We start from the raw sequence: 24,563 nt of genomic DNA on the forward strand, positions 1-24,563 counted from the left end.
ATTTCAGCTCAGGTCATGATCTCAGGGTTCTGGGATGGAGCCCTGTGTCGGGTTCTGTGCTCAGAGCAGAGTCTGCTTGAGGATTCTCTCTCCCTCTTTTCTACCCGCCTCCCCCCCAGCCCTCCATAAAATAAATCAATCTTAAAAATACTTGGTTCATTCTTCTGATGTATTTTTTTTTTGCTTTCATTGATTTTCATTTGTCATTCCCTAGCTTTGAAAGTATCACTTAGTTTTGAATATGTTCCTTCTGTCCAACCAGAAAGCCAAATAAAAGGGGAAGTTCCTATCTTCTATTTCCTATTATATTTCTATTTCCATTGCATACTACCTCATAACCAAATACAGCTATGGTTCTCAAACCTGACCTATTTAAAAAGCACAGAGTCCAAGGCCATGCCAGAACTAAAGAATCAGAATTTAAGAATCATGCTCAATAATTTCTTTTTAAACTCCCCAGTAATTCTCATTATAAACCTCAATAAGAACCACTTTAGTATTTTATTTGGTGTGTATCTCAGGTGAATGCTGACAGATAAACTGATTTTCCAGGGCTGTTGAAATACCACATTCTAGTTCTCTCATTAAGAAATACACACATTTAAGAATAGGGAAAACTTCTAAGATTCCTTTCCATAGTGAGTAATATAATATGAAAGCTTGCACTGTCTTTCATCCACTATCTAGAACTCCTGTGTTTGGCAAAAAGAAATAAAATATTCACTCTACACCTAAGGCCTTTATAAGAACAGCATGGTTTCAGAAAGTCTAATAATCTCCATTGATCCATAAAATTTGATGGCAATAACATTATAAATCCATCCTCAACTGTAATTCCCTTTAATATATGCATAAATTATACATTCTAGTCACAGTGCATAAGGTTGAAATTCTTAGGCTGATATAAGAAAATATACCTATTTAATGTATGAGGGCCTTGCCAGAAAATATGTTTATATCGACCCAGTATCTTCTTTTACATGGAAGAAAAAAATCTTATAAAAAACAAATTATCTTTAAAAGTTCTAGAATGCATTAGAAAACTGTCTTAGGGGAAAATATTACCAATTACACGGGCATAGACCCTGTGGTTTCTTCTCCTCTAAACTCACTTTTCACATAAACACCAAATACATTTTTTTAATACACAACCTTAAGTCAGTCTTGTAATTAAAACAGCATGAACAAAGGGTGCCAATTCTTCAGCTCTTTAACTGTTACAACCAAGTTTAAACTCCTTACATTTAAGTTCACCAAAGTTTGATAACAAATATTTTAGGAACTGCCATGACCACACTGTATTTCAGTTGTTTGTTACAACAAAGTCAATTACAAGACGCCAAAGAAACTAAGACGGATTCCATTCTCCACTTATTCTTTCCTTTATATGATACCCAATAATGCCCAGATTTCCCCTGCATTCTCCTGCCTGTTATGTGACGTTGGGGTTCTGTACATGTATGAACTTGGCTGCAGAGCTAGAGCTGTTCTCAGTAATGAGAGAATGAGTAAGGACTGCCCTTGCTATATATATAACCAAGCCTTCGTGAGCCTGCCAGGGTGCAAGAGAAGGCATTTCCGTCCTTCGATTGCTTCCCTGATGGCAGAAAAAGGGGTCCCATATGGCATCCAGTCACAACTCTTACCTTAAGTATCCTGCCATCTCTTTTAGAAACGTAATTTCTAAACAATCTTTAAAGCAGGCATAATTTGGGGCACCTGGTGACTCAGTCATTTAAGCGTCTGCCCTTGGCTCAGTCATGATCTCAGGGTCCTGGGATCAAGCCCCATGTTGAGCTCCCAACTTAGTGGGGAGTCTGCTTCTTCCTCTCCCTCTGCCTCTGCCCATGACTTATGCTCTCACATGCTCTCCCTCTCTCTCTCTCAAATAAATAAAATCTTTAAAATAAAGCAAACATAATTTTTAAACCAAGAGTACTTTCAATAGAGTTTACACATGACATTTGTTCTGCTGACATTTTGCAGATGTGCAGCTTATCTTTCAAAGGAGGCACAAATATCTTAGCATACCTTGCCTAAACAGACAATAATCATGGTTTTAAAAATCATATCTACAGTCCATAAGAGAAAAATTATATAGAGAGTCTCAGGTTCCACTTGGGAGATATTCCTGAGGTCACCCACAATATCAACTAACCTTCCTCACAGTTGTTCATATTCTTCTTCTTGAGCTCTAGTAATTGTGGTCTGTGTTTCTTAGACTTATACCTTCCCAACTGCATATTTACATTCACTCTCCATTTTCTACCTGGACACCCTTCCTTGCAATCTCTACCTCGTGATATGTTCCTTTCTTTGAAGGTCTTCCTCAGTTTCTCCCACTTCGTGGTGCTTTCCTTAGCCCTTCCTACTGGAAATGAGGCCCCCCCCACCATCTTCGAATTCTCACTGCATTTTATTTATGCTCCCTTTAAGTCAAATAAACATCCTTGCACCACAGAAGTCTGAATACAGATTTAATATCCTTTGTCAGATTATAAACTCACTGAGAGCAGAAATCTTGTATCATTTATCTTTGATTAACCCATACTAATATCTCATTAATTTCAGTCAATTTACCAACTAAGAAGCTACTCTTAAGATGATTTTAAGTGCATTTTTGGTTAAAAATAGCACAAACCTAAAAAATGGGCAGAAGACATGAACAGACATTTCTCCAAAGACATACAGATGGCCCACAGACACATGAAAGGATGCAAAACATCAATCATCAGGGAAATGCAAATCAAAACTACAATGAGATATCACCTCACACCTGTCAGAATGGCTAAAAACAACATAAGAAACTACAGGTGCTGGCAGGGATGCGGAGAAATGCAAACCCTCTTCTTGCACTGTTGGTGGGAATACAAACTGGTGCAGCCACTCTGGAAAACAGTATGGAGGTTCCTCAAAAAAATTAAAAATAGAACTACCCTATGATCAAGTAATTGCACTATGGGGTATTTACCCCAAAACTACAAAAGCATGAATTCAAAGGGATACACCCACCCTTATGTGTATTGCATCATTATTTACAATAGCCAAATTATGGAAGCAGCCCAGTGTCCATCGATTAATGAATAAAGAAGATATGAGATTTATATATATATATATATATAGTGGAGTATTCTTCAGCCATAAAAAGGAATGAAATGTTGCCATTTGCAACAATGTGGATGGAGCTAGACATTATAATGCTAAGCTAAATAAGTCAAAAGCCAAATACTTTGATCTCATGCATATGTGGAATTTAAAAAACAAAAACAAGGGAAAAAAAAAAAGAGACAAACCAAGAAACAGACTCTGAACTATAGGGAACAAACTGATGGTTACCAGAGGGGAGGTGGGTAGGGGGATGGGTGAAATAGGTGATAGGGATTAAAGAGTACACTTATCATGATGAAAAAATAATACAATAAAAAATAAAGTTAAATTTTCCTGAAAAAAAAAAAATCTAAAATACCCATAGTGGCAGTCAGCTTTTGGATTTTAATACTATGTATTGTGCTACTTGAGAATCAACCATACATTTTATTGTATGTATATTTTATAGTGTCTAGTACATAACGGTTATTCGATTAATGCTAAACATATGCAGATAAGAAAAAAATAGCACAAAACTGGACCATGAATGAATACAGTGGTAACTGATATATTTTCATAAACTGAGCTAAGGGAACTCTGCTGTCTGTAACAATACATATAGAATCTTTTCAACTCCATCCTTTTTGATATATTTATTATATATTCCACTTGCTTTAACTGCTGTTAGGTTCAAGGCATATAATCATTAGGTCTCTTGTGACTTCACTGTTCTACCTAAAAAGCAGTAGAATACTGCAACCCTTACACAGCAAGCACCTGGAACTGGCTTACTTTGATTATCATACTTGATAACAGTATCTCTGAAAGCAGTACACAATGAAGAAATTAAATCATAGAAAATTTCTAATATTTCAGAGTCAACATTTCGTGGTCATTGTTTTCCCCTTCTTCAAACCATTCCATTATCTATAATTATCTTACTTATTTACTTGTATGTTGTCTCTTTTCAACAACATATACTCAGCCATCCCACTGCCACTAGAATACAGTCTCAGAGCAGGGAATCTACTATCTGGGTTAAAAACAGTGTCTGCACATAACAAACCGTTGTGTAAATCTTGAATGAGTGTATAGCATCATTAAAACTTTTTTAAAATTATATTTTAAAGACAATGAAATGCTATTTTTATTCTGGAGTCACAATATGATTTTTTTTTTAAGTTGAAACAATCCAAACAAGCCATCTGACAATGGTTCTTAACCCAGGCAAGAGGAGGAGGAATCACAAGGAGCTTTTATAGTATACACACAGGTGATCCGGATTTAGAGAGTCTAAACTGGAGGCTGGATGTGCTATGTGTCAGCATGTAATTTTAATAGCTCCTTGAGTGATTTGTTTTCAGAATTCAAACCCAGAGCCCAAGCTCTCAACAGTTGTGTCTTCCCCTAGTCACTGAATCACCCCCAGCCTTTTAGTCTCCCTTCAGTAGCAAGCAATGCCAGGCCACCATAATTGACTTGCACCCATATGCAAAGTACAGCATATACAGACACAGAAGCCTGGCCCCGACATCAGGAAAGCTAAAGCCAAGAGTTCCAGACACACTGGCTAGATTGTCTTTCCAGACCCTGGATCTGTTGGGTTTTGCCTGCTTAAAGATATCACAGATGGCAGGTGACTACTTCCCCAGACACATTCTACCAGGTCTCCCTGGGACCACACAACACCTTAAAGAGCTGGAGACCTCTTGAACCCCTCTCCTCTGAAGCAGTGCTAAAAAGGGACCAGTTCCTTCTTCTGACTGGGTGTCCTGCAGGGCACATATGTCTGAATGAGGAACAGTTAAGGGTTGGGACTAAGAACAGGGGTTTGGGAGCCAAATTGTTAGGTGATTCTGATGGCTACCCAAGATTAAGAAGAGCTTCAGAGCCTTTGACATTTCTAGACTAAATCAAGTTGTATGCCAACCTCTCCTCCAATACATTTTTGAAGAGTTCCAAATAGCAAGCCAACCTTGGAAAGAGGTTGCAAAAGGACAGTCTAAGAGGTAATGGAGGAAAGTACATATGCCTCAGAACCTCTGAACACCAGTTGCCTAACATTTCAAGATGAAGAAATGATGCAAATTTTTCAATTAATAAAAAAAAAAAAATTGCTCAAGTATTTTTACATATAGGTGTCAAATTGATTTTTACATTCCTCTACATATAAATAATGACAATATTAACATGAAATTACATCCTTTGCAAAAATAAAACATGAAAAATTTAGATGTGAATTTTAAAGTGTACAAGAAAGTACATAATTTTCAAATTCTTTTACAGGAACCATGTGCACCCCTGGGTCCTAGTTAGAGTTCCCTTTTCAATGTATGATATGGAAAGTTCCATCATATTAAAGAGCTCTCTCTATATATATACATATAAACTTAAGCATGTGAACAAAGTTAAATTATTAGAATTAATCTAAAATTAGCATATACTGTGATGCTTCACAACTTTAATTAAGCTAACACGATTACTGACAAAGAATTTTAACTAACCAAAGGAGCTGTTAAAAACTTCCAAAGCTGATTCAAGTGCCTGGGTGGGTCAGTTGGTTAAGCGGCCTACTCTTGATTTCAGATCAGGTCTTGATCTCAGGGTCCCCAGATCAAGCCCTGCATTCAGCTCCACCCTCAGCAGGGGGTCTGCCTGAGATTCTCTCCCTCTACCCCCTTCAAATAAATAATGTTTTTTGCCCTGCGTGTGTGCACCTAATCTCAGCTGGTCCGCCCGAGACCCCCTGAGTGCCAACCCTATTCCCCCGCGTGGTCCCATTTCCTCTCCAACAAGATGAAAGAAACTATTATGAACAAGGAGAAACTCGCCAAACTGCAAGCACAAGTGCCCATTGGTGGGAAAGGAACTGCTCGCCGAAAGAAGGTGGTTCATAGAATGGCTAGAGCAGATGATAAAAAACTTCAGTTCTCCTTAAAGAAGTTAGGGGTAAACAATATCTCTGGTACTGAAGAAGTGAATATGTTCACAAACCAAGGAACAGTGATCCACTTTAACAACCCCCAAAGTTCAGGCATCCCTGGCATTGAACATTTCCACCATTCCAGGCCATGCTGAGACAAGGCAGCTGACAGAAATGCTACCCAGTATCTTAAACCACAACTCGGTGCAGACAGTCTGACTAGTTTAAGAAGACTGGCTGAAGCTCTGCCCTAACAATCTGTGGATGGAAAACCACCACTTGCTACCGGAGAGGATGATGATGATGAAGTATCAGATCTTGTGGAGAATTTTGATGAAGCTTCCAAGAATGAAGCAAACTGAATTGAGTCAACTTCTGAAGAAGATAAAAGTTGAAGAAGTTACTGGGAGATGCTATTTTATATTATGACTGCTTTTTACAATTTTGTTCATGGATCTGATAAAATCTAGATCTCTAATATTTTTAAGCCCAAGCCCCTTGGACACTGCAGCTCTTTTCAGTTTTTGCTTATACACAATTCATTCTTTGCAGCTAATTAAGCTGAAGAAGCCTGGGAATAAAGTTTGAAACAAGGTTAATAAAGTTAAAAAATAAAATAAAAAAATGTTTTTTAAAAATTTCCCAAAGCTGAACAAGTCAAAGGTGTTAGATCAGAGAAGGACTACTAGAAAGTTACAGGAAGGAGATGAGAGCAATCACAAGTGCAAAAATTAGAGCAATTTGAGGCCCTTAAAAGGCAAATAGTTCTATCTAAGTAGTCCAGTAAGACAAGTGTATTAGCACAGAGGGCAAAAACAGGTATTTGTATTAACATAAACTCTAAAAACTCCAAACAAAAGAGCATATTTAATGAAGCAAAAAATAAAGTATTTGTATTGAGAATAAATTAAAGCATCCTCCCTAAACATTTATTGGAAAATGCACTCAAGTGGAATAATTCCTTCACCAATATTTCTGAATTCTGTTAATACGCAAAAGCATATTATACTTTTATCAGGTCTATCTATGATCAGATATTCTTCACAGTCCCCTTGATTATGTTTATATTGTTGGTAGATTTTATATATATATATATGCATATATATTTTTTAAGCTTGATCTTTTATATATATGCATATATATATAAATATATATATATATAAAATATATAGATGCACATATATATATTTTTTAAGCTTGATCTTCCTTCTGTAATTTCTCCTAGTGCCATGGTTATATTTCAGTTCATGTCAGTTTCTGTGTGGAAAATGACGTTGACCCTCTTCCTTTATCCCTGACTCATAATTCCAGCCTCAGCTCAGATGCATCACTGTTTAGTCTTTGTTGACAACCCCAGAGTTAGAATACTTTGTTCTACAGCTCCCTATATGCACTATTATATTAATAATGAAGCACTGTTATGACGTTGCTCTTCACTAAATTCTTTGGCAGAAAAAAAAAATTGTTTTTATTATCTCCATGGTTTACCAAAGAGCCTGATATAAACTAGACATTCCGTAGTTACCTACTGCAGGAAGCCCATACAGAAAAGCCCTAAAATCTTGCCACTGTGATTAAAATAATGCTAAGCTCACATTGTGCATTTTAATACGCAAAACCACAGCAAATATTTTTATTTAGATTTCATCTACATGGCAATAAAAAGCAACCTGTTTGAAGGTATGAAATTCAATCATCCTGTTAGGATTTTATTTGAAAACATGACTATTACTGATACTTATTTTCTTGTTTAAAAACAAAGCATGAGAGACTATGGACTCTGAGAAACAAACTGAGGGTTCTAGAGGGGAGGGGGGTGGGGGGATGGGTTAGCCTGGTGATGGGTATTAAAGAGGGCATGTATTGAATGGAGCACTGGGTGTTATACACAAATAATGAATCATGGAAAACTACATCAAAAACTAATGAATAGCATTACAGGAAATCAATATTCAGCTTTATTAAATCTTGAAATACATATGCATGTATGTATATGTGTTCATGTGTATATTCCCAGAAATCAAAACTGAGATCAAAGTGAGTAGTAATCTTTTTTTAAAAAATTTGAGGGGGGAGAAAGAGAGAGAGAGAGCACGTGCGCACGCACACACAAGTGCATGTGAGAGCACAGGAGCAGGAAGGGAAGGAGCAGAGGGAGATGAGGAGAGGGAGAGAATCTCAAGCAGACTCTGCACTGAGCACAGAGTCCATCGAGGGGCTCGATCCCCCAACCCTGAGGATCACAACCTGAGCCAAAACCAAGAGTCTGACGCTTAACTGACTGCACCACCCAGGTGCCCCTGTAGTTATCTATTTTTAATATAGTAGATTGTGAACATTTCCTGTCAAACTAATCTTATAAAATACTCTTAAAAGTTTTCTAACATCCAACATATGAATATGCTATAAATTAACTGTTCCATTATACTTGGATATTCTTCAAATATATTTTTCAATGAACATTATATATAAATTTTGTGTATTTTTCTGATTTAGATTAAGAGAAAAAAAAATTTAAACTAATTGGTCATTTTTTTTTTCAGATATTTTTTACCTCCCTTTCCATATTTTAAGTATATGATGTCATACTTTATATCTCTTATTTTGTAAACCTCGACTGATATTTAACATTTTTATTTATATGACAGAGAAACAGAGCACAAGCAGGGGGAGTGGCAGGGAGAGGAAAAAGCAGGCTCCCTGCAGAGCAGGGAGCCCAGTGTGGGTCTCAATCCCAGGACCCCGGGATCATGACCTGAGCCGAAGGCAGACATTTAACCAACTGAGCCACTCAGGTGCCCCGTTGACTGATTTTTATACATACAATTTATTTCACTGCTTTTGTGCTTTAACCTTCATATTGGTTGTGTAAGTGATTAAGCTATTACGTTTGTATGTACTGGTGAAGTTTTTTCTTAATTTTCTTATTTCTGATTATGGTCTTCTCTTTCCAAAGAATTCCCCTTAAGATTTCTTGTAAGGCTGGTTTATTGGTGATAAACACTCTATCTAGCAAGGCCATCATTCAGAGTTAGAGACAGAGTTTCCCAAACAAAAGTTAAAGGAGTTCACCACTAAACCAGATCCTTTTTAAAATTAAAACGAAATAGCTTCAAGATAAAAAAAATAACACCTGCATTTTAATATCTTGCTGTTTTCAGTGACAGTATTTACATTATAGACAGTAAAAGGAAGGATCTTAAGATTTGGCCATTACATCACAGAAAAGTATGGCAATAGAGTTCTGAGGATATTATCTAGATCATTCTATCTCTGATCTTTTACTCCTTCAGATCCTGTATAAAAATACCATCAACATTTAAGAAGTAAAGACTTCCTAAAGAGACTGCAAAAGTATAATGTTCCTAGGTACACAATAGCAACGTGCACATTAAACTCTAACAGTGTTTCAAATAAACTGCTAAATTTCAAATGATCTACTTAAAAGAACCCTATTTAATAACAAATAACTTATACAAATAAGGAGATAGCACCAAAAAAATGCTTGAGTAACTAGGCACTTTCAAAGCCACAGAACAAATACAATCTTTGCCTTTTAGAGCTTGCAATCCAGGTAACTATCATTCAGAAATTAACAGTTCAATTTTGTGACATGGGATCGATGTAATCCAATCCCCACATAATGCCGATGATTTTATTCCTGATCTTCAAAGTTCTCATGAAATGAAACATGCACTGGACATAGAGACTATTTTACATAAAATACAGAAATTTAAGTGTTTACATGTTCAAAATATTAATGAAGTTTGGGACTATGTATAAAACATGCAGCAGTGTCATTTTTGTCAATAGTGTTTACAACATTAAAATAGTATCAACAGGGGAAATCAAGTCTACTTTTATAAAATACTGATAAGAACCTGAAGTGATTATAATCCCAAATAAAAACAGAAAATAATACTGAAATCCTGTAACAATTTGAAACATTATAAATACTGTCAAATTTAAGTTGATAGCACATCAAGAAAAATGGTAAAATTTTAATGAGTAAAAAGAAAAACTCAATCACCTATAAAGATCTATATATAATAATTAAAAAGTGAAGAGCACAACAATTATTTTCACTTTCTACTTATTGGCCCACCTTGGCCTATTATCTCCATAGACCAAAGTAAATAACTGCTACTAGAAAGAGAAGATGAAAGCCTTACATTCTGCAGTTATGACGTGGAAACTAACATGACTATCTTCCAGAAGTAAATCATGACTGTTGTAAGTATATTTGAGAGCAGAGCATAATAGTGGATTTTTTATACAAAGTGTAATTATTCAATTGAATAGAAATTGTATTTCTAAAATACTGGCACTCAAATAGGCCCAAAGCCAGTCAACCAACATTATTACTGTGCACAACAGAATTGTCTACAACTCTCTCATACTCAACAGATGATATTTTTAAAACTGGACAAATATTTGACACAAAATGTGTGGGTGGAGGTTTAATATACAGCCTTCAGGTAGAACATGATCTTCTGAGACTATAATCTATTTATGATTTTAACAAATTCAAAGGAATAGAGAGGACAGGAAAGAGCACTAATTTCCCGGATGCCTTCCATAACAGGTCACAGAAATTGAAACACCTACTCTTAAAACTCAACACCTAAATTGCTACTATTTAGCTTGTAATTTGAGATCTTTAAATCACCTGTAAATAAATATTTTTTGACATCAGAAAAAGTCCAGATCTTTATATACATTATTTAACCTAATTCTCTCACCTTAATTAAGTTAGTACTACTACTTGCATTTTACAGGGAAAGAAATCGTATCGCAAGTCATTAGGTAATTTATCCAAAATCATGTAAGTAGAGTCAAATACAGATCATTCTCACTCCAAATCTGTGCTTTTATAGTACACCCCACTGCCTACCGTATGGAAAAGCATGCATTTGGCAAGACTCTTCATTTAATGATAAATGATGACCAAAAGCCTCAAAGGAAATTCTTCTTTGGTGTACAATGCATTAGGATTCAGTAGCCAATCAACTTACATCAAACCTTACAACTCTAGATTTTCACTGAGGAAACCCTGGCTTCTCAGGGTAAGACAGCTGGTCCCAAAGTAATTTGCCTCTAAAAGGAAGTAGTCTACTACCTTGCCTTAAATAATGCAGCATTCAGTTATTATTTCCTGCCAGAGTGACAGTTTAAGCACAAGGCATTAAAAAGCTGTTTTCTCCTGTTCTAGCTGTCTGTTATTTATTGCCTCATACACTACTTGTCTATAAGTGATGGATAAATATTTGAAGGGAAAGATGCATCATTCTGGATGCTCCATGAAATTCAAGATGGCTAAAAATCAACGTTTAAGGCTCATCTATTTTTAGATTTCTTCCTATAATAAGGTAAAAACAAGCTTTAAGTGTTGTAAAAGACTTCTAGTAAAAACAAAAACAAAACTTGGCTTTACCAGTTACTGTACCAATTTTTAAAGAATAGTTCCTATTCCACTATTTCAAGGCATTTAAGTCTTGTGAAAAATAAGTGTATCTGAAACAATTAGGTTGTCTTTGACAAGATACTGAGATTGACTTATTCTTTGGATTACGTTCACACATAACAACGAAGCAACCAAATACTGGTACTGTCAACTCAGCTGCATGACGTAAAACCATAAATTTTACATCAAAAAATATTTCTTAAAAATCAAGATTTGGGGCACCTGGGTAGCACAGTCGGTTAAGCATCCAACTCTTGGTTTCTATGCAGGTGGTGATCTCAGGATCATGAGATCAAGCTCCATGTCAGGCTCCATGCTGAGCATGGAGGATGCTTGAGATTTTCTTTCCTTCTCCCTCTGCCCCTCCTGCTTGTTCTTTCTCTAAAATAAATAAATCTTTTTTTTAGTCAAGATTTATCATAATACTTGCTAACACTGAGAACTTACTATACTTTGAACCAGGAACTGTGCTAAGAATTTTATATAAATTACTACATTTAATGTGATAGTTCTTCCCCCTGATATCTAGTGCCTCTCCCTCACCTCGTCTTTGCTTAAAATTATCCTAAATGAGGCTTTCCCTTATCTTACTTAAAATTGGAACCCTCTCGTTCCCTATGTGCACTATTAGCTTTTTATTTTCCTATAATTTATCACTATCATGCAGAATATATGTTTTACAGATTTGTTAATTGCTTATCTTCCCAAATGTGAATGTAATCACCATGAGGGCATGAATATATATGTTATTCACATCTGTTTTGTTCAGTGCCATAGCCCCAATGCCAATAGTGCATGGCACATAGCAGATACTCAAAAATGTTGAGGTAATCAAAATGTTCAGTCTTTGCAAATATTGCAGATATTAGCCCATTTTCTTGGGGAAAAAAAGGCTGAAGTGATAATGTGACTTACTGAAGTAACTGCTTAGGCAGATTTGTGCATGCTCACAGTTCAATCCTCTCTATTCACTATACTGCTTCTAGGAAAAGGAATCATCCCAACTAAAGTTTGTCTCTTTGTTCTGCAGATTTATGTTTTTGAATAAATTACGAACATGTCTAGAAATTATAGCAAAGATACACACCTTTTAAATACCATTCATGACTGGTCCTCTTTTAGAAGGTCATTCACTTTGGATGGGACACAAATGGGGTGGGTGAGGGAGACCAGGGATTAGCTCAGACCATCTGTATCAACCCTGGAAATCAATGTGTTGACAGATGTCACAGCTAGTTTTCCCTCATACCCAATAACCTTAATGTCATGAAACATTTGCTGACACAAAAAAAATAAGTTATATACAATATTTAAGCTTATGTAAGACTTTATATGAAAAATAGTGAAACACAGATGTTTAAAATCTTCATACCCCAAAAAACACATATTTAGTATATACATTCATTCTGTAGTGTTTGTCTTTTTTATTTTTCCATTTATCTTTCCCTCACCCATTCTGAAAATAAAGTCAAGTAATTTGGTTGCCCATCACACACACCACATATACACACTTATTCTTTTTTCTGCTTTCAAACAATCAGCCACAAAGATTAGTCAGCAGTTGAGGAACTTAAGGAAAATGTATTTTGTCATTGCTAAAACAGACAGATGGGTTAAATTCAGAAACCACCAGTTCAAAGAAAATATTTTAGCCATAGGGAATAAATGGGAAAAAAAATCATCCAGTTGCTCCTATTTTTCCAAATGACTCTTTTCCCACCACTCCCCTGGACTAGAGTGACAAAGTTATAACACCATTGGTGGGGATTTTAAGACTGGAATTGTATAGTTAATATAGTTGAATAACTCTTTAGAAAGACAATTTGACAAAACTATTCTATTCTTTTTATATAAATGCTTTTTTCACTCTTTATGGAATGAGATATGGAATATTGTGGAATAAATCAGAAGATCTGATCAGATAAAGAATATATAACCAAGAGGGACAAAGAATCACACAAAGGATATTAACAATATGTGAAGAATCTATGGGAAATGAAAATGGTACTCCCTAGACAGTCACACAAAAGCATCATCAGACATGGTGAGCTCTTCTGGAGTGGTAAGTGTAAGGCAGAACCAAAAATAAATTCAAACATTCTGAAAATGCAAGTGGAAGGGTTTCTTTACCCAAGGAAACTGGAAATTATGTAACTGAACCCAAAGAAGTTCCACTAGGAAGACTCATTTAGCTTTATGAGGCAGATCCCACCTGAAAACCTACTTGCAAACATGTCACAGGAGAACATCCTAGAGATAAGCTATAGCTTCCAATACTGATTATAACTCACTTCCAATTTTCTGTTTATCAAATTATTTAATTAAACATAGAGCTACTAAAATAACTAATGCAATCAATTCTGTCCATCCCCTAATCCTATTGAGTTGTTTCTTTAACACTAAGTTATGAATAAGTCAAAAATCTTACTAAAGGTAGTGATTGAGAATACCAAAAATGCATACAGAATGGAAAAGAAACAGTGAATCATAAGCCAAATGTCTGAATATTTTCTTCTACTCCTGTCCTTTTGAGGAGGGAAAATATCTGGAAACAGATATAGTTTATAATCAAATGTATCACAAATTCATGCATAAAGGATATTAGCTTTAAAATGAGTTGGAAATTTAGAACACTTAAATTTTTCTAGAATTTATTTTAACATGATGTGACTGATGGTAAAATTACATGACCCAGGTTTTCTCCAGAAAGAAGAACCAAAGAGCTCTTATGTACTCTAAGAGCTATCCTTTGCATCTTCTTGAAAAGGTAAAATACCTAACTAAATATCTAAATAGTGACTTCAGGCAAGGCACTAAATGATAAATAATGAAAGTTATACTTTAATGGAATTTTAAATAATCTTTTATTTCACCAACAATATGAAAAATTATATTTGTGTTGCAGAAATATGTAGTTTTTTTTAAATGAGTAAGCATTTTATTCACAATGCATTACCTTTCATTTAGGCTACAGGAAAAACTAATTAAAAAGCACTATATTTAAAAGTTGCCCCAGGGGCGCCTGGGTGGCTCAGTCGTTAAGCGTCTGCCTTCGGCTCAGGTCATGATCCCAGGGTCCTGGGATTGAGTCCCACATCGGGCTCCCTGCTCGGCGGGAAGCCTGCTTCTCCCTCTCCCACTCCCCCTGCTTGTGTTCCTGCTCTCGCTATCTCTCTCTCTGTCAAATAAATAAATAAAATCTTTAAAAAAAATAAAAATAAAAAAATAAAAGTTGCCCCAAATGTCACTCTAAAGCTTTCAATATAATATGCTACCTACCACATTCCTTATGTATAACATTATGCTAATAACTATCCTTTCAACTTCAGAATTCCAGAGCTAATCAGTCACTTGTGGTCCAGGATGAAATTGCTCATTTTCTTGCCTACTAAGAACTACATGCTTATTTGAACATTGGCTTTGCATACATAGGACCCACGTTGTCTCTGTAACATGAATATATACATGGGTAAGAAGGGAATATAGACCCTTTAACAAAAGCCCACAACAGAGATGAAGGACAGTCCCTACAGAAGGGAACTACCATATTTGATATAAAAAGGTGGCATGGCATCAGATTTAAAATCGGAGAGAATATACCTTCCTAAAAAAATGAATTTTAATACGTTTAATAGTATATTATAAACATACTACAATATAAAAGTACAAGTTCAAAGTATTGTCATACAATTCACTGTAACACTCACTCTCACCATATTGCATGCAAATTAAAAGTACTTCTGTCAATGCCCCTAAAGAATTACTAAGGCAAATAGGATGAGACCCCCAAAATCAAAGGAAATTCTTCAGCCAATGATCAAGCTATTTATTTCACTCTACTCTGAAACACTGGTGCTGTCTTCCAAAGATAAACTACTCTTAGCACTTGCTGGCCCCTCATCTTAAGGGCATGGTAACTAAAGGTCATATGCCACTAATGAATCAACTACAGACTCATTTAGGACCCTAAAAACAACTCTTCTGTTTCTAATCTTTCTTCCCCTGCACAGCAAAAGCCACTTTGTTATATAAAAACATAACTGTCCCTAAGTAATAGTACTGCCTCATCTGTGTATGTCATTTGTGATAAGAATGGTGTGCAGTACATCCAATATTAGCATTTGACTAAAGATTGAAGGATTCTTTAATTTCTATTTAGTAAGATTTAAAAACAAATTTAAGAACAATTATGTTTTTAATCCTGTCTTTTTTCTCCATCATCACACAAATACTTTAAGGCCAACTATCAGAAATCTTACAAATACACACAAATAAAAAATGAGTCCTCTCTCCTGATACATATTCCTTAAAAAGTTCTATGATCATGGTACATAGAAGGAAGAATTAATCTGAGAGTGAGGACAACCAGTATGCCTAAAAAGAAAATCAATGAATGAGAAGAGTGGGGGATGGGCACTCAGAATTCTGTATAATGCACAATAAACCATGGTTTACTCAGAAAGAACAGTGCTACAAAACATTGGAAGAGGAGGGAACAATAGCTCTTTTTTTCATACTATGGGAATATCTTGATAAACCAAAATTCAAGGACCAATTGGGAATCAAGATTTCAATTCAACCTCTTCAACTAACTCAAAATATGTTTTTTGTTTTTTTTTTTTTTTAAAGATTTTATTTATTTATTTGAGACAGAGAGAATGAGAGAGAGAGAGAGAGAGCACATGAGAGGGGTGAGGGTCATAGGGAGAAGCAGGCTCCCTGGTGAGCAGGGAGCCCGATGCGGGACTCGATCCAGGGACTCCAGGATCATGACCTGAGCCGAAGGCAGTCGCTTAACCAACTGAGCCACCCAGGCGCCCCTCAAAATATGTTCTTGATTAAGTCATTTAACTTCTTTGGGTCCCAATTCTTACATGTAAAATAAGGAGACAGAAATAGATAATCCTTAAGATCATTTTCAACTCTAATACTCTATGCCCTGTATCTTGAAATACTTGAGGAATAAAGATCTCTTTTATAACACAGGTGTAAGGAGAAAGTTTATTTTTTATAAACTTTCTTGAAATAACTTATTACTTCATTATCCCAGTATTCTATCACAATACAGATATCTGAGATTCGTACTTGTTCATTGGCATATAAATATAAACTGCCTCAATTTTGAGATCCCTGAGATCAGGGACCGTGAACCATGAGTATCTGGGACTAAGCAGGCTTTTAAACTGGCACTTCATGAATGAAAGAATGAAAGTAAAAGATGGACACTAATAGCTGTAAATAAATGAATCACCTTTGTTAACTATTCACACTTAAAACAATCTGATTTTAATTCTCATATATACAAGGAAATTATATGTAAAATTTGTGCTTCAAATCAGCTGGGATAAGACCATTATTCAAAAATTAGTATTAATTCTAAATGTCCACTGGAAAGTATGGACAGTAAAAGTAACACTTTTCATTTCTTTAACAGCAAATTTTCAGAAAGAAAAATACTTCAGGGGCGCCTGGGTGGCTCAGTCGTTAAGCGTCTGCCTTTGGCTCAGGTCATGATCCCAGGGTCCTGGGATCGAGTCCCGCATCGGGCTCCCTGCTCGGCAGGAAGCCTGCTTCTCCGTCTCCCATTCCCCCTGCTTGTGTTCCCTCTCTCGCTGTGTCTCTCTCTGTCAAATAAATAAATAAAATCTAAAAAAAAGAAAAAGAAAAAGAAAAATACTTCATTGGATATATTAAAATTTAAAATTTAAAAATACTAGAATAAGTTAAAGTTTTCTATACTCTTCGGTGGTAAGGCCTCTACAAACCTGATCAACAATCATGAAAATATTTAACTACTACAATATATTTAACTACTTCAGAAAATCATGACGTGTGGAAAAGGGTTACTATAAATAGGGCTTTAAAAATGAAAAGGAAAAATAAAGGCAAAAAAAAAAAGAAACTTGAAAGTATCCAATGCATAAAAAACTTCTCTAAACCAATAGATTAAAAACCCAACATACTAATAGAAAATTAGGCAAGAATTTGAATAGGTTAAGTCAAAAATTCTCAATTAAATGTAGTTCAATCTTATTATATCCAAAGAATAGAACTGAAAATAGAATTAGTTGTTTCCATATCTGGCAAATAAAGATGAAACCCAATACAACATTCAGAATTTCTTCAAGGCACAGAAAAATCATACGTGTTTGGTACAGTTTTCTGGAAGACTGTATAGTACATTCAAACTTAAAACTGACTTTAGCCTTTGACCCAGGTCTTTTAAGAAAGTAGTCTCACTTGTTTTGTTTAAATTCTATGTATGAGTGAAATCATATGGCATTTGTCTTTCTCACTTTTTTCATTTAGCATCATATGCTCTAACTCCATCATTGTCCTTGCAAATGGCAAGATTTCATTCTTTTCTATTGCTAAGCAGTATTACATTTTGTGTGTGTGTATATATACACACACACACACACCACTTCTTTATCCATTCGTCAGTAGATGGACACTTGGGCTGTTTACATAATTTGGCTATTGTAGATAATGCTGCTATAAACATTGGGGTGCATGTACCACTCTGAACTAGTGTATTTTTTTAAAGATTTTTGAGAGAGAGTGTGTGCGCTTGTGCATGCACAAGTGCATGCCCAAGTTGGGGGAGAGGCAGAGGGAAAGAATCTCTACCCTGAGTGAGAAGCCCAATGGGGGGGCTCAATCTAAGGACCCTGATATCATGACCTGAGCCGAAATCAAGAGTCGGGCGGTTAACCGACTGAGCCACCCAGGCACCCCTTGAAGTAGCATTTTTGTATCTTTTGGGTAAATACCTAGTAGTGCAATTGCTGGGTCCCAGGGCAGTTCTCTTTTCAACTTTGAGGAACCTCCATATTGTTTTCCAGAGTGGCTGCACCAGTTGGCATTCCTACCAACAGCGCAAGAGGGTTCCCATTTCTCTACATCCTTGCCAATACCTGTTTCTTGTGTTATTGACTTTAGCAATTCTGACAGGTGTGAGGTGATAGCTCCATTGTAGTTTTCATTTGTATTTCTCTGATGATCAGTGATGTTGAGCATGTTTTCATGCATCTGTTGGCCATCAGTATATCTTCTTTGGAAAACTGTCTATTCACATCTTCTGTTCATTTTTTAATTGGATGATTCATTTTTGGGGTGTTGACTTTTATAAGTTCTTTATATATTTCAGATATTAACCCTTTATCAGACAGAAGATATTTGCAAATGATCTATTCCATGGGTTGCCTTTTAGTTTTGTTGATTGTTTCCTTAACCGTGCAGAAGCTTTCTATTTTGATGAAGTCCCAATAATTTATTTTTGCTTTTTGTTTCCCTTGCCTCAGGAGACCTATATAGAAAGAAGCTGCTATGGTTACTGTCTGTGTTCTCCTCTAGGATTTGTATGGTTTCAGATCTCACATTTAGGTCTTTCAACAATTTTATTTTTGTGGATGGTGTAAGAAAATGGTCCAGTTTTTCCAACACCATTTGTGGAAGAGACTGTCTTTTTCCCCATTGTATATTCTTTCCTTTTTTGTCAAAGATTAATTGACTATATAGTTGTGGGTTTATTTCTGGGGTCTCTATCCTGTTCCATTGATCTATATGTCTGCTGTTTTTGTGCCAGTGTTGTACTGTCTTGACGACTACAGCTTTGTAATATAGCTTGAAGTCTGGAGTCGTGATGCCTCTAGCTTTGCTTCGCCTTTTCAAAGTTGCTATTCAGGGTCTTTTGTGGTTCCATACAAATTTTAGGGTTGTTCTAGCTCTTTGAAAAATTCTGGTGGTATTTTTGATAGGGACTGCATTAAATGTATAGATTACTTTGGGAAGTATAGACATTTTAATATTTGTTCTTCCAATTCATGAGCATGGAATATCTTTCCATTTCTTTGTGTCCTCTTCAATTTCTTTGATCAGTGTTCTGTAGTTTTCAGAGTACAGGTCTTTCACCTCTTTGGTTAGGTTTATTCCTCAGTATCTTACTGGTTTTGGTGTAATTATAAGTGGGACTGATTCCCTCATTTCTCTTTCTGATGCTTCATTATTGGTGTATAGAAATGCAAGAGATTTCTGTAGGTTGATTTTGTATCCTGCAACTTTACTGAATTCATTCACCCAGTTTTAGCAACTTTTTGGTGGAGTCTTTTGGGTTTTCTATAGAGAGTAGCATTGTCATCTGCAAATAGTGAAAGTTTTATTTCTTCTTTGTCAATTCAGATGTCTTTTCTTTTTGTTGTCTGATTTCCAATACTACACTAAATAACAGTGGTGAGAGTGGACATCCCTATCTTATTCCTGACCATAAAGGAAAAGCTCTCAGTTTTCCCTACTTAGGATGATATTAGCTATGGGTTTTTCATACATGGCCTTTATTATGTTGAAGTATGTTCCCTCTGACCCCCCTACTTTGTTGAGGGTTATCATGAATGATGTATACTTTGTCAAATGCTTTTTCTGCATCTACTAAAAATATCATTTGCAAATATTGAACTACCTTTGCAACAACAACAAAAGTGGTCCCACAAGTGAAATGCCCAAAGAGGAATGGATAGTAAATTAGAGATATCCAATGTTGTATATGATCTCCATTTGGTCAGATTACAAAAAAAATTCTACACTTGTACATATAGATAGGATATCTAGTAGTACTCAGCAAATATCTTTAACTCAGCAAATATTTTAATTAAAAAAATTTTTATTCCTTCATTTTATATTTGAATGCATTTTAATCATAAAAACTTTAAAAATATATATAAAAGCATAAATGATAAAAAGATTCAACCTCTATCACACCACTTGAGTACAATAACATTGTGGGAGATAGTCTTCTAGTCTTTTCCAAATAAAGTGTGTGTGCATATAAATGTATTTTTATACACCACTATTGCAGTTAGCTGAATATATAGTTCATCATTTCCAACATAACATATTTCACAAGTACAAATGTATTTCAATGAATATATATATATCCTTGTATATATTTCTGATTATTTAGGATAAAAAACTGGTCTCCAATGTTTAAAATCTTTTCAAATTTTACTGAAATTTCTTACTACTTGGAAATTTCAGGTTAGTTTTGTTTTATAAAAAAACAAAATGCCTTAAAAAGGTAAAAATTTCAGTATTTTATGGGCCTTTGTTTTTAGTTTTTGTATGAATACCACAGACTGTAAAAAGGAATGATTTGAATTGAATTTGCAGCCAATAAATTAAACTTATAAGAATTCTGATATTATCTAGATCATTCTACAGGATTATTCAGTACCTCAATCTATACAAAAATGTTATCAAAGACTTTCTCAAGTATAATATAATGTCCCTAAACAACAGCAATGTCAATGTCAAGATATAACAGTAATTCAAATAAACTACTTAATTTAAAATAATCCTACTTGATGAGTAACCTGAAAAAGCAAATTAACACTCAATAGTGTTTGACCACAAAGTGCTTTCAAAGTTACATACGAGAAGCAATCATAATTCTGCCTTTCAGAGAATGCAATCCAGGTAACTATTAGCTACTCTGAAATAACTTTTTAGGTTTATGACTCAGGACTAGTGCAGTCTCATCTCCACATGATGCCAATGCTTGTATATCTGATGTTCAAAATGGAGACGACAGTCATGGAATGAAATGTGCATGGGACTTGGAACAGAATTTATGTAATTCTAAAAGGGCCTGTCGCTCCTTGAGCAGTTCCCATTTCCCTGCCAGAAATTATAAATTTGTAGAATTATGAAGAATATATTATGCATATGTATAAGTGCTTCATCAATTTTAAGATTTTAAATGTAAAATATTTTTTAAAAATCTTGAAGATAGCCATTTCCTGAATATTTCAAACTATGCTCACTAAATATTAGCCTATGTGCATTTTACTCTAGTTTTCATGTTAAACATATTGCTAATCCTAATTTACAACTAAATGAACCATCCTATTTTCCAAGTATTTGGTTGTTTTAGAAAGTTTTATATGAAGTAATTTGTGTCTTATTTACATTGTATATGTCTGAATCTCTTTTTAAAAATCCACTCAATCCCTGAAATCAGTCAGAAAATTGATAGGAATGTTACGATACTGATAAAACATCAAAGACACAAATTCACAAGATTTAGAAATCAGAGCAGTTTAAAAAAACACTTAGAAGTTGCTATACAGGGACACCACGGTGGTGCAGTCAGCTAAGCATCTGACTCTTGGTTTTGGCTCAGGTCATGATCTCAGGGTCATGAGCTTGAGCCCCCTGGCAGGCTCCACACTCAGCAGAGAGTCTACTTGAGATTCTCTCTCCCTCTCCCCCTCTCACTCATGTATGTGTGCGTGCGCTCTCTCTCTCCCTCCCTCTCTCCCTCCAAATAATCTTTAAAAAAAAAAAAATTGCTAACCAGTATCTTATAGAATCTAAACATTAATGCTTCTATATTTATTCAACAAATGACTGTAACCTTGGCACATATAATCACATTTAATCCTCTAATCAATCCAAGAATGCAGGTATTATACTCTATTTACAAATAAAGAGATAAAGGCTCATACTAAAGGAGTATTTAAAGCTTATGTGAGAAATCATATGTTGCCTATGTTTTTTCTTCATCCTAAGAAGACACTCTAACAGCATCTTGCTTAATTCCAACAACTCATGTGCCTAGCTAAGGGCCAATATTTCCCAGAGTAGTTATGTTATGTCACTATATTACAGTAAAAGAAACATAACAAGTTATTGGATAGAAGCTTCAGGAAACCTTATTTAAAGGAGCATAGACAGCTGTCACATGCTTCCTCCCACTTCTTCTTATTTCCAATCTGAGTATGAGGACTAGAGCTTCTATAACTATCTTGAACCAGGATGAAATCTTCAAAGTCCCATGCAATGGATGGTGAAGCAGAAAGCTGAATTGATAATTATGAAGCCATCTTACGGATGAGGACTATAACTTCCAGAACTTTTCTTTATAAGAAAAAATTAACTTCTATGTTGTGTATTAGTAACTTACTAGCAGCCAATGGTGACTGATTAAGCTTATTATATATAGGGCTCTGTCCTAAGTATTTTATCTATGTTGTCTATTTATTCCTTCATACAGTGTTATTTTATAGCTGTGGAAACTAAAGTTCAACAAGGTTAAGTAACAAGCTCAAGGTGATATTTCTTTTTTTTTTTTTTTAAAGATTTTATTTATTTATTTGACAAAGAGAGAGAGTTAGTGAGAGCAGGAACACAAGCGGGGGAGTGGGAGAGGGAGAAGCAGGCTTCCTGCCGAGCAGGGAGCCTGATGGGGGGCTCGATCCCAGGACCCTGGGATCATGACCTGCGCCGAAGGCAGACACTTAACGATTGAGCCACCCAGGCACCCCTCAAGGTGATATTTCTAAATAAACTGTGGAGATAAGGATTGAGTTAAGATCTTTTCTTAATCAAAATGATCTTTTCTATAATGTCACCCTACACTTTATATACGCATCTACAGGCCTGACATGTAATCATGTATTTCCAGAATATGGTTTTCTCCTATATATGTTCTTCCTGATCATTTTCTCATCCTTCACTCCCCCTCACTTGGTGATGAGAAGTATAGTTAAGTCTTAGCTCTGAGATAATGGGAGCAAGTCCCAGTGGTAATCTCTTATCTTTCAGAAAATGATCCAATTGCTATTTTCCATTGATTCTCTTTTTTCCTTGAAAGCAGATTTGTGCAATAAAAATTCTCCCTCTTGTCAACAAATCCTCTTAGCATCACATAATCATCTTTTCACAAAAAAGTAGCTAGGGGAACATTGTTAGCAATTTCAACATGCTCCAGGCCTCAAATTACTAGAGAAGCTTGCAGCAATTCTGAGCTAAAGTAAACCAGAAGTGTGTAGACATTGGACTGTCAAATACATCTCCTTCCTCAGATTTACAGTTATTTTTCTAGGAGATGTCTACCCATCCACTGAGATGCTATAATCATATATCCTTAAGGTGACAGCATAATATGCTCTTCCTATTCAGTACATTCAGTTTGCCTAAGGTTAAAAGCAGAATAGGCGTCAAAAAATACCATCTTCAAATTAATAAGATTGATAGCTCATTTTGGTTTTATTATTTAGACATAAGCCAAATCATGTAATTAGCTCACTAGAAGAAAAGCATTTTGACCTATTCCCTAAAAATATTTCAATGATTTGTATTCAAATTAACTATTATCCTGAAGCCACTCAAGCTCATTAAAATGAGATTTATTTAAGTATCTTTGTTTGGAAAATATACAAGTATTTGTGTACCCAACTGGAGATCATTTTCATAATCAGCTTCTCAGTCCCATTTTGTTCTCCTGGATCATAAGTTCCCATGACAGTTCCCTAGCTTAATTTCGTTGGGAGTCTTTAAATTACTCTGATTGAAATATCAAACTGCCTTTCTTAGGCCAGAAATTCCTAAACTTTCTCTATTTATGGTGTTCTTGGAAAGGTTTTTATAGTATTCTAGGTCAAATACTGAAGAGTTCTACTTAATATGGGGTTAGTTCAAAACACATGGAGAAGTATGAATTTTGTAGCCATTTGAAGATAAAGAGGTTCATATATCTGATAGTGCTGTGTTTCTCCCCCAAATTAAATATTTTGCAGTAACCTTGTGCATTTGCTACAGTATCTAGGGTGACTTGGTACCCATTTTTGGTATCCATACTCTCAGGCACTGTTAATATTTAATTAATCTATGAGCATATCAAAGGCAGAGACTGGACTCATTTATGCTTGCATTCCCAGAGCCTTGTAAAATGTCTGGTACATAGTGGGTACCAATATTTGTCAAATGAAAGAGGATGAATATAGATGATAAACTGGATTAATATTGACTTGAGAAAAAATGGTTATCTCTGGATGAGGCACTTTGAAATATAGGGTGGTGATATAGAACAGTGATAGAGAATATGGGCTCTATATCAAAAAATAGATATAGGATTGTGCTTCCCTCACTTATAAAATGGAAACAATAGTAGGATCAACTTCATAGGCCTCAGAAGAGAATTAAGTGAGAAATACATGCAATTCACAAACTATAGTGTACAGTATACACAGTAATACTTTGGCAAATGTTATCTTGCTATTTTACGCTTTACATCATAGAAGGGAAGACAGT

At 35.3% G+C, this 24,563-nt stretch overlaps 1 protein-coding gene and 1 pseudogene across 2 annotated transcripts in view; one reads left to right on the top strand and one right to left on the bottom strand.

The window, feature by feature from the left end:
* The window catches only part of NAALADL2 (N-acetylated alpha-linked acidic dipeptidase like 2), a 1,303,067-nt gene that overhangs the window by 1,102,033 nt on the left and 176,471 nt on the right, over positions 1-24,563 (bottom strand). The gene's annotated exons all lie outside the window — the stretch shown is intronic.
* LOC118540947 (transcription factor BTF3 pseudogene) lies at positions 5,884-6,385 on the top strand (annotated as a pseudogene).

This window comes from Halichoerus grypus, chromosome 1 (assembly GCF_964656455.1).
Source record: "Halichoerus grypus chromosome 1, mHalGry1.hap1.1, whole genome shotgun sequence".
NCBI lineage: Eukaryota > Metazoa > Chordata > Mammalia > Carnivora > Phocidae > Halichoerus > Halichoerus grypus.